This window comes from Balaenoptera physalus (genome assembly GCF_965194825.1).
Source record: "Balaenoptera physalus genome assembly, chromosome: 15".
Lineage (NCBI taxonomy): Eukaryota > Metazoa > Chordata > Mammalia > Artiodactyla > Balaenopteridae > Balaenoptera > Balaenoptera physalus.
Window position 1 is genome coordinate 63,905,783 of NC_138894.1, and position 15,884 is coordinate 63,921,666.

General features: G+C 42.2%; 1 long non-coding RNA gene across 3 annotated transcripts in view; it reads left to right on the top strand.

Annotated features, from left to right (window-relative positions):
- LOC309644264 overlaps positions 1–15,884 on the top strand; it is a 665,166-nt gene that overhangs the window by 150,609 nt on the left and 498,673 nt on the right. For all 3 annotated transcript variants that reach the window (XR_014254323.1, XR_014254324.1, XR_014254325.1), the window contains exon 2: positions 2,361–2,445. This is a non-coding gene — a long non-coding RNA (uncharacterized lncRNA). The remainder of the gene's footprint in view (positions 1–2,360; positions 2,446–15,884) is intronic.

A 15,884-nucleotide genomic window follows, 5' to 3' on the forward strand; every position in this document is an offset into this window, starting at 1 on the left:
CAATGCTGCAGCGTTGCTCAAAGAAATTCTCTAGGGTTAAAAAAAGAAGATTGCGGGTTTCCCTGGTGGCGCAGTGGTTGAGAATCCGCCTGCCAATGCAGGGGACACAGGTTCGAGCCCTGGTCTGGGAAGATCCCACATGCCGCGGAGCAACTAAGCCCGTGCGCCACAACTACTGAGCCTGCGCTTTAGAGCCCGCGAGCCACGGCTACTGAGCCCATGTGCCTAGAGCCCGTGCTCTGCAACAAGAGAAGCCACTGCAATGAGAAGCCCACGCACTGCAACGAAGAGTAGCCCCCGCTTGACCAACTAGAGAAAGCCGGCGTGCAGCAACAAAGACCCAACGCAGCCAAAAATTTAAAGAAAAAAAAAATCCTATTAAAAAAAAAAAAAAAGAAGATTGGCCTCAGAGTCATGCAGACTTGGGTCCAAATCCCTGCTCTGTCATTCAGTGGTTGTGTAACCTCAGGTAAGTTACTCTCTCTGTATCCTTCTTCCTGTTACTCCAGGTGCTGTGTGAAGGTGATAGTGTAGATGAAGTGCCTGGTGTACTCTAAATGCTCGAGCAAGGGTAGCTAGAAATAATAATGATGTTAAAATCTATTGACTGTTCCCATGACAACTTACCTGGATTCTTTGTTCACCAAGGAGAACATTGTTTTGTTCCAGTGCCCTATGAAGATACAGTTATCTCTTTGCTTCAGTGGACTCTCTACTTAGACCCTTACCCTTTCTCCTCTTGCTGGTCTCAGGCTGCTGAGAGGGGCCTGAGGTGGAGGACTCCCTGGGCCTGAAAGAGCAGGTTAAGTGTACATTGTTGTCACATCACTGCAGCCCATGGCCAAATCGAAATGACCTTTGGATGATCAGTTCTCCCTCTCTGCAGAACGCTTAACGGAATATGAGATATGCAGGTCAAGTGACTTCTCCAAGGGAAGAAAGCCCAGATTCCTTGCCCTCTGATCGCTCACATACATTGTTACTTAGATGGCACTCCTAACCTCCGTTGCATCCATGCTGCCCCTGTTAGGATCAGTTCTCCGTTTCCATCTCAGTTCATAGCTCCACCATCCGTCCAGTTTTGCAAGCCAGGTATCTAGGAGTCATGCTGGGCGTCTCCCTCTGCTGCTTTTCTCTCTGCATCTTGCCCCATCACCCAGTCTTGTCAGGTTTATCTTCAAAACATCTCTTAAATCCATTCCATGTCTTATCTGGATTACCACGCCTCTTGTCCACGACATCCTAATTTCTTCTAGATCTCTACAGCAAACTTCTAGCGGCATACCTGCATTCACTCTGTCCCTTCACTAGTCTCTTCTCTGCTCTCAAGTTAGAGTGATGTTCTCTCTGCTCTCCCATTGCCTGTAGGATGAAGATGAAACTCCTGACGTTACTTACAAAGTCCTGCCTGGTCTGACTTCTTTTCTCAGCTGCAGCCCTGGTAGCCTGTTATTAGTTCCTTGGATTTGCTACTATCCTTTCCACCTGTGGACACTTGCCTGGGCTCTTCACTCCCCCATTTCACCTACTTAACACTATTAACCTTTGAATATCTCAGTTCAAATGGTGCTTCTTAGGAATCCTTCTTTACTGCCCTAATTAGGCAAAGTAATAATAATGAAACAGCAAATCCTTATATAGTAGTTATTAAGCACTGGCCCTCTCTCTAACTTATTTAATCTTCTACCCTATGTGGTAGATACTGCTGTTACCCCGTCCTACAGATGAGCAAACAGAAGCATAAGGAGGTAAGCCAGTGACTGGCTCAAGGCTGTCTACCCGGTTAGTGGGTGAGTGGTACCACTAGAAGCCAAGCCGAGGCCAGCTGGCCGCAGAGGCCACTGCCTCTCTCCATGGTGACAGGCGCTCGCGGTGTCCTCGCCTCTGTAGCACCCAGCACAGGTGCACGTTTACCTTTGCTTAGTGGAATGTTTATATCCCTGAAGGGACTGTAGGCTCAGTGAGTGGGAAAACATATTTGTTTTTGCTCTCCTGGTAGCCTCAGCAGTTCTGGGCACACAGGAGGAGTTGCATAAATACTTGGATGAGCAAATACAAATGAATGGTGGCTATGGGCGTGGATTGCTAGGTGCTTCCAAATCTAAGCCAGACATGCTTTACATGATCTAGTTCTCAGGACAAACTGCTGAGGCAACTCTACCTTCATTTTTCAGTGGAGGAAACATAGGTCTAAAGAGGCCAAGGGACCTGCCCCAGGCCAGGTCTGAGGCAGGGTGTGAATCCACGTGGTCTGACGTCAGAGCTCCGCTCTCTGCACTTCACCGTGTTGCCTTTTCTTGCCCTTTCTACCCTCCTTTCTTTCCCTTCTCCTAACATTTTTCATCCTTCTCTTCTTCTAGGTGCCTGAGCAAGGTCTTCTGTTCTCAGGGTATAGGAGGTGTCAGTACCAGTAGAAAACCAGGCTGAAGACCTGTCAGGAGTAAGGTAGGCTATGGCTATTCAGTGCCGCAATTACTTCACTTAAATACTCAGTGTGAGCACTTCATGATTGCAAGCATTTTCAGTATATTCAGTAAATTTAAACTTCTTTTTTTTTTTTCCTTTTGTATTTGCATTTGCTCACAATGTTATCTGAAGGCAGGGCTTTTACGTTTTTTTAGCTGCAGGTTTAGGAGCGCTGCACCTTCATGAGTTAATCTTTATGCCAGATGTGGGAGTGGAGGGAGGAGGCTTTGCTATGCTGGGAACGCACAGAAGATAGCCCTGGTGTCAAGAAGCTCCCATTCTTGTGGGGAGAGATTGACGTACAAACGAAATGCTGCAGAGCAGTGTATCATGCAGATGGGTGTGGGAGGAGGGTGGCGGGCTGTGGGAAACCTTCACAGAGACATCTGCTCCACAGACATGTGTGCGGGGCTCTGGGCTTCCTGCTCGGGCTGAAGTTCCATCCTTGTGGAATTTACAATCTAGAGGGAAAGAAGGTCATTAAGTAATTACAGATCATAATTTATATTATGAAGGAAAAGAGCAGGGTGTGATGAGAGAGAATCACAGGGCCGTGATCCTGTCTGGGGAGGAGGAAGGGGCTTCTGGGGGGCCTGGCCCTGGAGCTGAACAGGGAAGACTGAGCAGGCGGCCCCCTGAGGACAGGCATCCAGTAGTCTTGAAGCAGAGGCTGGTGCTCACGTGAGGCAGAAAAGGGCTTGGGGTCGCAGGAAGTGCAGACTGGCCAGTGTGGCTGGAGCCCAGTGAGCAAGGGGGCAACGTGAGGGGTCAGTCAAGCAGGGCCTTGCAGGCCACGGTCGGGAGATGGATTTCACTCACATGAAAGGATGCTCAACATCACTAATCATTAGAGAAGTGCAAGTCAAAACCACAATGAGGTATCACCTCACACCGGTCAGAATGGCCATCATCAAAAAAATCTACAGACAATGAATGCTGGAGAGGGTGTGGAGAAAAGGGAACCCTCTTGCACTGTTGGTGGGAATGTAAATTGATACAGCCACTATGGAGAACAGTATGGAGGTTCCTCAAAAAGCTAAAAATAGAACTACCATACGACCCAGCAATCCCACTACTGGGCATATACCCTGAGAAAACCATAATTCAGAAAGAGTCATGTACCACAATGTTCACTGCAGCACTATTTACAATAGCCAGGACATGGAAGCAACCTAAGTGTCCATCAACAGATGAATGGATAAAGCAGATGTGGCACGTATATATAGTGGAATATTACTCAGCCATAAAAAGAAATGAAATTGAGTTATTTGTAGTGAGGTGGATGGACCTAGAGTCTGTCATACAGAGTGAAGTAAGTCAGAAAGAGAAAAACAAATACCGTATGCTAACACATATATATGGAATCTAAAAAAAAGAGAAAGGTTCTGATGAACCTAGGGGCAAGACAGGAATAAAGACGCAGACGTAGAAAATGGACTTGAGGACACGGGGGTGGGGAAGGGTAAGCTGGGACGAAGTGAGAGAGTGGCATGGACATATATACACTACCAAATGTAAAATAGGTAGCTAGTGGGAAGCAGCCGCATAGCACAGGGAGATCAGCTCGGTGCTTTGTGTCCACCTAGAGGGGTGGGATAGGGAGGGTGGGAGGGAGACGCAAGAGGGAGGAGATTTGGGGATATATGTATATGTATAGCTGATTCACTTTGTTATACAGCAGAAACTAGCACAACATTGTAAAGCAATTATACTCCAATAAAGATATTAAAAAAAGTGTGATGGGAGGGGAGCCACTGAAGGTTTTAAGGAAGTGAGTGCCATGATGTGATTAATGTGTAAAAACCAGGCTGGCTGCATTTTGGAGAATGGATTAGAGAGGGGCAAATAGGAAAGTGGAGAGAACAGTTTGGGGGGGAGGGGTTGCACTCTGTTAGTAGTTGCGTAGGACATGATGGCTGGAGTGTGGCTTCTCAAGGGGATTTGAACAAGCGCATGTGGTTGGACTGGAAGGGAACAGAATGTCCAAAATCAGGAGGCAGGAGGAAGCAGCGTATGGCAGGGAAGTGACTCTGCAAGGAGCAGAGGGAGGGTGGCGGGAGGGGTGCTGGGCAGAAAGCTGGAGAGGAAGCAGGGGACACGCTGGTGCCTCCCACTCTGCCAGGACGATAGAATTTCTCCCAGGGGGGTGGAGCTACTAAGGTTTAAAGCAGATCCTTAGCAGGTCAGCTTTGCTTTGCAGAAGGAGCTCTCCTGGGATGCTCTAAGGAGGCTCAGGGAGAGGAGAGATTGGAGTTTGGTTGTTATTGAAATAGCTCAGGGACAGGAGAGGTGGTGTTTCCCTAACAGTTGTCAACAGTGATAACTACCATTTATCAAGTGCCTATGACATGCTAGCCACTGTACCAAGCACTTGACGTCTGTAATTTCTCATCTTCGCCACTGGATCCCCCAGCATACCTCATCTCAGGGGGCTTGGAACTGCACAGAGCACAGGGGAGGAGGGTGCTTTCAGCAGCCACCTCCACCCTACAGCCGTGGAGCCTCCCAGCACCCTGCAGGGTAGCATTCTGTTGCTATAAGGGAATCACTGTTCTTTGAAGAAGCAGCTTTTCTAAAGGCAGTAGAGCTGAACGCATTGCAAAAGTGGGATTTGAACCCTAGTCTCTGATTCCAAAGACCGCATTCTTTCCATTATATCAAATAGTTCCTCATATCTCTAGCAAAAGCTGTGGTGGGGCAATGTAGTTATTTATATGAATGTTTTTCTTCCCCTACTAGAATGTGAGCTTATAGAGAACAAGGACTGTGTATTATTCATTGCTACACCCCCAGTGTCAAGCACAGTGACTGGCTCAGAGTAGGTATACGTTTGTTGACTAGAAGGACCTATATAGATGTGGTGAGTATACACAATGGAATATTACTGAGCCATAAACAAGAATGAAACGTTGCCATTTGCAGCAACCTGGATGGACCTAGAGAATATCGTACTTAGTGAAGTAAGTGAGACGGAGGAAGATAAATACCATATGATATCACTTATATGTGGAATCTAAAAAATAATACAAATGAACCTATAGACAAAACAGAAACAGACTCACAGACATAGACAACAAACTTATGGTTACCGAAGGGGAGGATAAATTAGGAGTAGGGGATTAACACATACAAACTACTATACATAAAAGCAACAAGGATTTGCTGTATAGTGCAGGGAACTATATTCAATATCTTGTACTAACCTATAATGGAAAAAATCTGAAAAAAAAAAACTGAATCATTTTTCTATACACCTGAAACTAATACAATATTGTAAATCAGCTATACTTCAATTTAAAAAAAACCCTACAGACTAGGATGGCAGTTCTCCTATTAAGAATCTGCAGTCCTCTTTCATTCTGTTGCCCACTTGAGTGCTGTGTCTTTTCCTGTGAGAAACAGCACAAGGGGAGAGCTGCTGGCCCATGTTTCCGTCTTTGTAATAGAGTCGTCAGTCCTGATGGCTGCAGGGAGTACAACCGGAGGAGAAAACGCCGTGCTCTGTGCCGAGCTTCCTCCAAACCTGCTCACGCTTATGCCAACTTCCCCGAGCCCACGTGCCCTTAGTTTGAGGGCCTTCACTGTGAAAGCATCTGCAAGGCTGACAACTGGAACATCAGACAGTAGGTTTATTGCAAGGCTATGGATTACAGGTACCTCAAGAGATCTGAGAATTATGCGCATGCATTACTGCGGAGATGCAGGGCTGCTGGAAGAAGAGATGGTGGTTGTACAGCCAATTAAAATGCACACTGCATAACACCAACGTTCCCCCCCCCCACCCCCACCCCGTGCTAGCTGACAGTAGGTTTTAATTATGCAGTAATAAAAAAACCCAGGGAAACAGCAGTAAATTACAGTCTATTTCTGTGAATGATCTTAGTCCAATAGCTAAAATCTACCAATTATATAAAGCAAATATTTCAAATTAAATCACAGAGTGTTTGTAGAGCTCTGGTTGTGCATAAGGCATCAGCATGTTTTCAACTGCCGCCTCGCTGTTTACGGTTAGAGAGCATGACCATCGAGTGGGGGACAGGGTGGGGGACCCCAGGCCAGGGCTGAAATGAAATTGCCACATGTGGGAGGGGCTGGGGGTGAGAAACCCCAAGTCCTGGGACAGTAAAAAGGAATTTGAGTGGCAGGGCCGGTGGAGGGTCTTCCTTGGCTCCTTACAGCTTCTGGGATCAGGCAAGGGGGGGAGCTCTGCACTGCTGGCCGGGCGGGGAGAAGAGGGCGTCAGCTGAGCCTGAGGCAGGGGACCGCAGTTTGTGGGCTCGCTCGGAGCATAACCTGTTGGTGTTGTGGGCTCCAGGCTGCAAGGAAGACATGGCTGTCTCAAGCATCCTATTTCCCGGTGCTCTTAGCAGTTCCAAACCCCTCTTTAAAGAGCTATGGTGGTAGCTCCAGATTTTATGGAGCCTGAGGCTTATAGAATTTTGGGAGTCCTCGTAAAGGAAACAGTACAAAAATATCTTCTTTTTGCAGATTTTATAAAAATATATGACTATGTGAACACCTTGCCAGGACTTGAGTTTAATTAACTTCACATAAATCCACCTTTATCTATGACCCTTGGGGTCTACACCCTTGCAAGATGTAGAGTGACTTGGAGATATTTATGAACCTCACACAGCCAACAAAGCCCATGGCAGATGGGGAAAGCAGCATCTCTGGCCTGTCACTCACTAAGTTGTACACATTGGGTCAGGATTTATATAAACCAACAGCCATTTGTTGAGTGTTTCCTTTGTGCCAGGCACTGTTAGCAAGGCCAGTGCTTTGTTGCTTTATGCTCTAGCATAGCCTGGCATAATAGCTCTCATTTTATCCCTTCCCAAAATAATGTTAACCTTAATCAGCCACTTTGGGGTTTTTTTTTGTTTTTACATTTTAATTTTTTACTGGAGCATAGTTGATTAACAATGTTGTGTTAGTTTCAGATGTACATCAAAGTGATTTAGTTATACATGTATCTGTTTTTTTTTCAAATTCTTTTCCTATTTAGGTTATTACAGGGTATTGAGCAGAGTTCCCTGTGGTGTACAGTAGGTCCTTGTTTAACCAGCCACTTTGAATGACAGAAAGTGGGATAGAAGGAACACTTTCTTAAGGGCCTATGTATGAATTTGCTGTTGCAGACTGTGCATTAGCTGGGGGATGCTTGCATCTTTTCCTAATGAGGTCTTGGTATCCTGTGACAGTGCCCAGGGTGGCACTAGAAGGGTCCTGGCTTTTTGGGATATCCTGGCACATGGGTCTCCCTCTCCCCCAACCAGTAGCAGTGGCTAGAAACACCCATGATTACATAGATCCTACTCCCTAACCAGGACAGTTCATAGGAATCATCTGAGGCCTTTGATAAAAATGCTGCTTTCTAGAACCTTCCTGACTTCCTATCCCAGACTTCCTTGAAACAGAAACTCCAGAGATGGAGCTTGTGAATTTGTACTTTTAACAAGTACTTCAGGTGTTTCTTAAAATCAAGCAAGTTTGGGTATCACCGAACCAAAGAACACGTGAAACACATTCTAAGGTAATAAGGGGGGTGTGAGTTTTCACTGGGTGAACTAATTGAATAGGTAGGAAAAGAGGGAGCACCATAATATTCCTGATGATGAGTGGTAGGAAGAAAGAAACAGAAAAAAATGTAATCATGCATTTATTGCTTACCAGGAACTACAATAAACATCCAATGAATATTTCATTTAATGCTCCCCACAAATCTTTGAGGTAGAACCCTTTTTACTTCCCTTTTACGGTGGGAACACAGGTTAAGAGATGTTAAGTACCTTGCCCAAGTCATGTAGCTTAGTAGAAGATGAACTCCAGATTTGAACCCTGGCAGCAGGATGCTGGAGCCCATGTTCTTTCCGCTATTTTACACAGATGAAATGTTGTCTAATCCTGGAGAAGCTACAGTGCTCAATATTGGGGTTAGGAGAAGAGCTCAGAATACTTTCCCAACTGCAATGGAACCCCCTTAAAAACACTGCTGGCCCAACATCCAGGGTTCTGGGGCTGCTGTGGTGGTGGAAAGCAGTGATGTGGAGGTCGTGAGCGTGTGGCTGTGCCTCGTGTGTGAGACACTGTGGGTCCCCTGAGCAGTCAGCTGCGCTGATGCCCTTGGCCACATAGGAGGGGATGTGCCCCTGGGCGAGGGAGGCACCTGGGGGCAGTGACAAGGATGGTGGTGTGTGCCGAGCCACTTGGTGGGGAGGGTGGTTAACAGTGTGGTAACGGTGTCTAAGACCCCTTGTTCACTGTGTGACCGTGTTCATTTTCTATTGGTGCTGTAACAGATTACTTTGAACTTGGCAGTTTAGAATAACACCCACTTATTATCTCACAGTCCTGTGGGTCAGAAGTTTAAGTAAAACGTGGCCCAGAAGCATCCTCTACTCAGGGCCTCACAAGACTGAAATCAAGAAGCCGGCTAGTTTGGGCTCTTATCTGGAAGTTCTGGGGGAGATTCCACTTCCAAGCTCATTCAGGTTGTTGGCTGAATTCCATTTCATGCTATTATAGGACTGAAGTTCTTATTTACTTAACATGTGGATCCCTTCATCTTCAAATAAAAAATGGCATATCAAGCCTTTCTCATCCTTTGAATCTTTGACTTCTTCATCTGCTACCAGCCAGAGAAAGACTTCTGCTTTCAAAGTCTCATTTGTTAGCTTAGGCTCACTGAATACTCCAGGATAATCTGCCTAGTTTAACTGATTAGTCAACTGATTAGTCACCTTAATTACATCTGCCATGTAATTATGTAACAATGCAGATAACATAGTCAATATTCAGTGAGCAAAGGTCATGGGGCCAAAATTCTGCCTACCAACAGTGACCTTGGGCAAGATCTCTTAGATTTAGTGGCGTGAAAAATGCCAGTTTCATAGATATATGATATTTACAGAAACCAAGATTTTTTATTTTGCTCTAACAGAAGGAGTTATACATTACTCTGAAATTCTGTGTTCCATTCAAAGGCAGCGTATATTTTCCAAATGATGACTTGAAAGCTAAGAATGAGCTAAAATAATTTCTTTTGAAAATGTGCTAAAATAATACCAGAAGCAGCATGCATCATTTATCTTCCCCATCCTCCACCCACACTCCCACCTCTTCACTCACCATGTTGATTTGAAAGTTTTCAAAAATCCTTTTCATTAAATTCTGGAGTATAAAGCTAATGGACCATTAGGCCAGTGATAATGCCAGACTACACTTTAGTGTGTATTTTTTTCCCCCAGAAAAAGCATACCTCCAAGCAGTGCCATTTAAAAAGAGTATTTGAACCAGTGTCTAATTTGAAGAAAATGAACACCTTGAGAAATAACATGGATACCTTATAATTTTTCAGTCAAACACTGTCAAACAGAAGTTCTCACATACTGCAGTTTTTTCATAGTAATTCACTCAAAAGTATTTCTCTTCCACTGTGCCCTTTGCAAAAGCTCATTGAGATTCATACTCTTCTGTAAGTTATTGGAAATGGATGTGGTCTTTTATTCTATGTACTCTCCGGAGAACATTTTGGCATTGAACAATGACAATAAAGGTGGAAAAAATGAGAAACTAAATGTAGTTCCAGTTTCTAAGATTTAAATGCACCATATTTTAAGGTTGGCAGCCTTCATATACATGCTGTTTCTTGGTGATACAAAGAGAACAAACAAGAACCATAATTTTTCTGAGTACAAAATAATGGGGAAAAAAAATCTATTTTTAATTAGCTTGGACAGATGTGAATGATGAGAGCAGTGCAGACGCTGTATTTTATTTGCATTCTTTTTCCAGTTGCACAGGGATAAGTGACCTTGAATTCAGTATAATGGATGAGCCCTTTAATCAACTTTTATATGGACGATAGACTGATTTGAAAATTTTGCTAACAAGATCATCCATAGCGTACTGCCCAGGACGCATGTACCTGACAGTTTTGTGCAAGCCAGTATGGGGCAAGTAGATAAAGGTAACAGACATATGTTCTGGTGTCACTTCTGCAGCATGATCTCACTTACACTGAGTATTTTATTTTTATGAGAATTGAAGTTATTCATGTTCCTATGTGTTCATTTTAGAAAAATTAGAAAATACAGGTAAAGCAAAAAAGAAGAAAAAATAATTCCACATCACAGATGGCCTCTTTTCCTAATGGTATATATATATATATATATATATATATATATATATATTTATAAATCCCTATCTATCTACCATCTATCTATCATCTATCTATCTAAAATAGATCTATAGAAGATCTATCTATCTATGTGTTTCCAGATTTTAAAAAATACATATGTAGATAAATTAAGCTATATACTATGTCATATATATACTTTCTGTCTTCAGGTAGTAGCTGGTGTCTCTTTTGGCAATGTTTACTATGATTGCTGATTATAATCACAATTCCGGAAACAGTGTTTCCGGGTTTTCAGTTGTGATCATTTGAGTCCTGTGCTTCAGCGATCCTTGAGCTCATCCAGCATTTCAGCATTTTCCAAAAGGCTGAAAGTGCAGTGAATGGGTCAGAGGCTAAAAGGGAGCTAAACTCTATTTACCAGTTCAGGATAGTATTTTTGGATTTCCCCATTCAGAACTCTAAGGATCTGGGGGCTTCCCTGGTGGCGCAGTGTTTAAGAATCCGCCTGCCAATGCAGGGGACACGGGTTCAAAGTCCTGGTCCGGGAAGATCCCATATGCCGCAGAGCAATTAAGCCCGTGCACAACAACTACTGAGCCTGCGCTCTAGAGCCCATGAGCCACAACTACTGAGCCCACACGCTGCAACTACTGAAGCCCGTGCGCCTAGAGCCTGTGCTCCGCAATGAGAGAAGCTACTGCAATGAGAAGCCCATGCACCACGATGAAAAGTAGCCCCCACTCACCACAACTAGAGAAAAGCCCACGCGCAGCAACGAAGACCCAACGCAGCCAAAAAAAAAAAAAAAAAAAAAAACTCTAAGGATCTGTCTCCTGCTACAAGTTGATTCTGTAGGGCTTTCAAAAGTCACTTCACTTAATCCTCTAAATCCTCAGAGGCTGATAAGCATCACTGACGGAAAGACAATCTGATATTTGCTAAGTCACTTAACCAAAAGATTAGCCAGGGCTAGAGTTGACACCCCTTCATTCCCAGTCTACGGCATCTCCTGTTACTTCACTCCACTTCTCTGCCTCAGGAAAGGGAACATTGTACCAATATTTGCATGCTTTATGCAACCAAGGAAACATACTCTGAGGTAAATAAAACTTCAATGATCATATCCTAGCATTTCCCCTAGAAAACATTTACCTTCCTTAAATAGTGTCCGAACATATTTTGAAAGCAAATCTTAAAAAAATTCTGTACAACTTGAACATAAAAATAGCGTCAGCAAACCTCTTTAAATATTTTAAAGAGAATGAATATATGAACATAAACAAAAAGTTTTTTTTTTAAATACCGTAAGCCTATTTTCTTTTTTTTTTTTTTTAAAGATTTATTTATTGATTGATTGATTGCTACGTTGGGTCTTCGTTTCTGTGCTAGGGCTTTCTCTAGTTGCAGCAAGCGGGGCCACTCTTCATCGTGGTGCGCGGGCCTCTCACTATCGTGGCCTCTCTTGTTGCAGAGCACAGGCTCCAGACGCGCAGGCTCAGTAGTTGTGGCTCACGGGCCTAGTTGCTCCGCGGCATGTGGGATCTTCCCAGACCAGGGCTCGAACCCGTGTCCCCTGCATTGGCAGGCAGATTCTCAACCATTGCACCACCAGGGAAGCCCCAACAAAAAGTTTTATGAACAAAAAAATTTGTTTCATAAGCAAAAAGTAATTCCCCACAAGAAATACAACAGTACTTAAACTGTTAAAGGAGAGGAGTGTTGTCCATTGAAGGGGTTGCCGTGAGAGGATTTGTTTTTTTTTGTTGTTTTTTTTCACACCCACACACACTGTATTTTATTTTTACAAGAGATAAATAGACTGACATCAAGCATTGTACATGGATGACCACAACAAAAGCAACAATGATTGCAATTACCAAACATGAAACACACTCATACTATGTCATAATATTGACATTCAGTCCAGTAATCCTCCACTATAGCAGCTCCTTTACTTTGCAGTGAAAATTGATTTGTATATTCTTTGCCTCTGAGTCCTTGTGGGATTTTTTTTTTTTAATTCCAACAGAAAGTCACAAAAATTATACTCATCCTCATCAGTTCACTCAGTCCCATGTAATTAATTTTCTTTTTTCATCTTGATCTTTTGTTAGCACTTTTATGAGTTCATCAGTTTTTCATTAGAGTTCTGAAAATGCTTATTCATTTAGTTCAGCAGTACAGTCAGTTACCAGAAACCTGTACTTGTCAGAGTCTTTTCCTTGAATTTCTTGAAGATGAAACCCTTTTATAGGAACATATTTGCAAAAGCATCAGAGTATACCCAGAACTGTCTGTAAATGACAAAAGACTTAAAAATGACCACAGTTAAAGATTTGATGAAAGTTCATAATAATGCAGTTGACAAGAAAATTAGTTATTTCTGAGATATACATTTTAAAGTAATAACTAGGATTATGACTTATAACATTATACCAGAACATGTAAGATTTTTAGAAATTTCATGTAATGTCTGAAACATTTATATTAACATATTTCCATATAAATAACCTAATGAAAGTTTAGTATTAGTTGTTTTGTTTGTTTTTTTTTTTTATACTGCAGGTTCTTATTAGTCATCAGTTTTATACACATCAGTGTATACATGTCAATCCCAATCGCCCAATTCAGCACACCACCATCCCCACCCCACCGCAGTTTTCCCCCTTTGGTGTCCATATGTCTGTTCTCTACATCTATGTCTCAACTTCTGCCCTGCAAACCGGCTCATCTGTACCATTTTTCTAGGTTCCACATACATGCGTTAATATACGATATTTGTTTTTCTCTTTCTGACTTACTTCACTCTGTATGACAGTCTCTAGATCCATCCACGTCTCAACAAATGACTCAATTTCGTTCCTTTTTATGGCTGAGTAATATTCCATTGTATATATGTACCACAACTTCTTTACCCATTGGTCTGTTGATGGGCATTTAGGTTGCTTCCATGACCTGGCTATTGTAAATAGTGCTGCAATGAACATTCGGGTGCATGTGTCATTTTGAATTACGATTTTCTCTGGGTATATGCCCAGTAGTGGGATTGCTGGGTCATATGGTAATTCTATTTTTAGTTTTTTAAGGAACCTCCAAATTGTTCTCCATAGTGGCTGTATCAATTTACATTCCCACCAACAGTGCAAGAGGGTTCCCTTTTCTCCACACCCTCTCCAGCATTTGTTGTTTGTAGATTTTCTGATGATGCCCATTCTAACTGGTGTGCAGTGATACCTCATTGTAGTTTTGATTTGCATTTCTCTAATAATTAGTGATGTTGAGCAGCTTTTCATGTGCTTCGTGGCCATCTGTATGTCTTCTTTGGAGAAATGTCTATTTAGGTCTTCTGCCCATTTTTGGATTGGGTTGTTTGTTTCTTTGATATTGAGCTGAATGAGCTGTTTATATATTTTGGAGATTAATCCTTTGTCTGTTGATTCGTTTGCAAATATTTTCTCCCATTCTGAGGGTTGTCTTTTCGTCTTGTTTATGGTTTCCTTTGCTGTGTGAAAGCTTTGAAGTTTCATTAGGTCCCATTTGTTTATTTTTGTTTTTATTTCCATTACTCTAGGAGGTGGATCAAAAAAGATCTTGCTGTGATTTATGTCAAAGAGTGTTCTTCCTATGTTTTCCTCTAAGAGTTTTATACTGTCCAGTCTTACATTTAGGTCTCTAATCCATTTTGAGTTTATTTTTGTGTATGGTGTCAGGGAGTATTCTAATTTCATTCTTTTACATGTAGCTGTCCAGTTTTCCCAGCACCACTTATTGAAGAGACTGTCTTTTCTCCATTGTATATCTTTGCCTCCTTTGTCATAGATTAGTTGACCACAGGTGTGTGGGTTTATCTCTGGGCTTTCTATCTTGTTCCATTGATCTATGTTTCTGTTTTTGTGCCAGTACCATATTGTCTTGATTACTGTAGCTTTGTAGTATAGTCTGAAGTCAGGGAGTCTGATTCCTCCAGCTCCATTTTTTTCCCTCAAGACTGCTTTGGCTATTCGGGGTCTTTTGTGTCTCCATACAAATTTTAAGATGATTTGTTCTAGCTCCGTAAAAAATGCCATTGGTAATTTGATAGGGATTGCATTGAATCTGTAGATTGCTTTGGTTAGTATAGTCATTTTCACAATGTTGATTCTTCCAATCCAAGAACATGGTATGTCTCTCCATCTGTTGCTGTCATCTTTAATTTCTTTCATCAGTGTCTTATAGTTTTCTGCATACAGGTCTTTTGTCTCCCTAGGTAGGTTTATTCCTAGGTATTTTATTCTTTTTGTTGCAGTGGTAAATGGGAGTGTTTCCATAATTTCTCTTTCAGATTTTTCATCCTTAGTGTATAGGAATGCAAGAGATTTCTTTGCATTAATTTTGTATCCTGCCACTTTACCATATTCATTAATTAGCTCTAGCAGTTTTCTGGTGGCAGTTTTAGGATTGTCTATGTATAGTATCATGTCATCTGCAAACAGTGACGGTTTTACTTCTTCTTTTCCAATTTGTATTCCTTTTATTTCTTTTTCTTTTCTGATTGCCGTAGCTAGGACTTCCAAAACTATGTTGAATAAGAGTGTTGAGAGTGGACATCCTTTTCTTGTTCCTGATGTTAGAGGAAATGCTTTCAGTTTTTCACCATTGAGAATGATGTTTGCTGTGGGTTTGTCATATATGGCCTTTATTATGTTGAGGTAGGTTCCTTCTATGCCCACTTTCTGGAGAGTTTTTATCATAAATGGGTGTTGAATTTTGTCAAAAGCTTTTTCTGCATCTATTGAGATGATCATATGGTTTTTCTTCTTCAGTTTGTTAATATGGTGTATCACATTGATTGATTTGCGTATATTGAAGAATCCTTGCATCCCTGGGATAAATCCCACTTGATCGTGGTGTATGATCCTTTTAATGTGTTATTGGATTCTGTTTGCTAGTATTTTGTTGAGGATTTTTGCATCTATATTCATCAGTGATATTGGTCTGTAATTTTCATTTTTTGTAGTATCTTTGTGTGGTTTTGGTATCAGGGTGATGGTGGCCTCATAGAATGAGTTTGGGAGTGTTCCTTCCTCTGCAATTTTTTGGAAGAGTTTGAGAAGGATAGGTGTTAGCTCTTCTCTAAATGTTTGATAGAATTCACCTGTGAAGCCATCTGGTCCTGGACTTTTGTTTGTTGGAAGGTTTTAAATCACAGTTTCAATTTCATTACTTGTGATTGGTCTGTTCATATTTTCTATTTCTTCCTGGTTCAGTCTTGGAAGGTTATTACTTTCTAAGAATT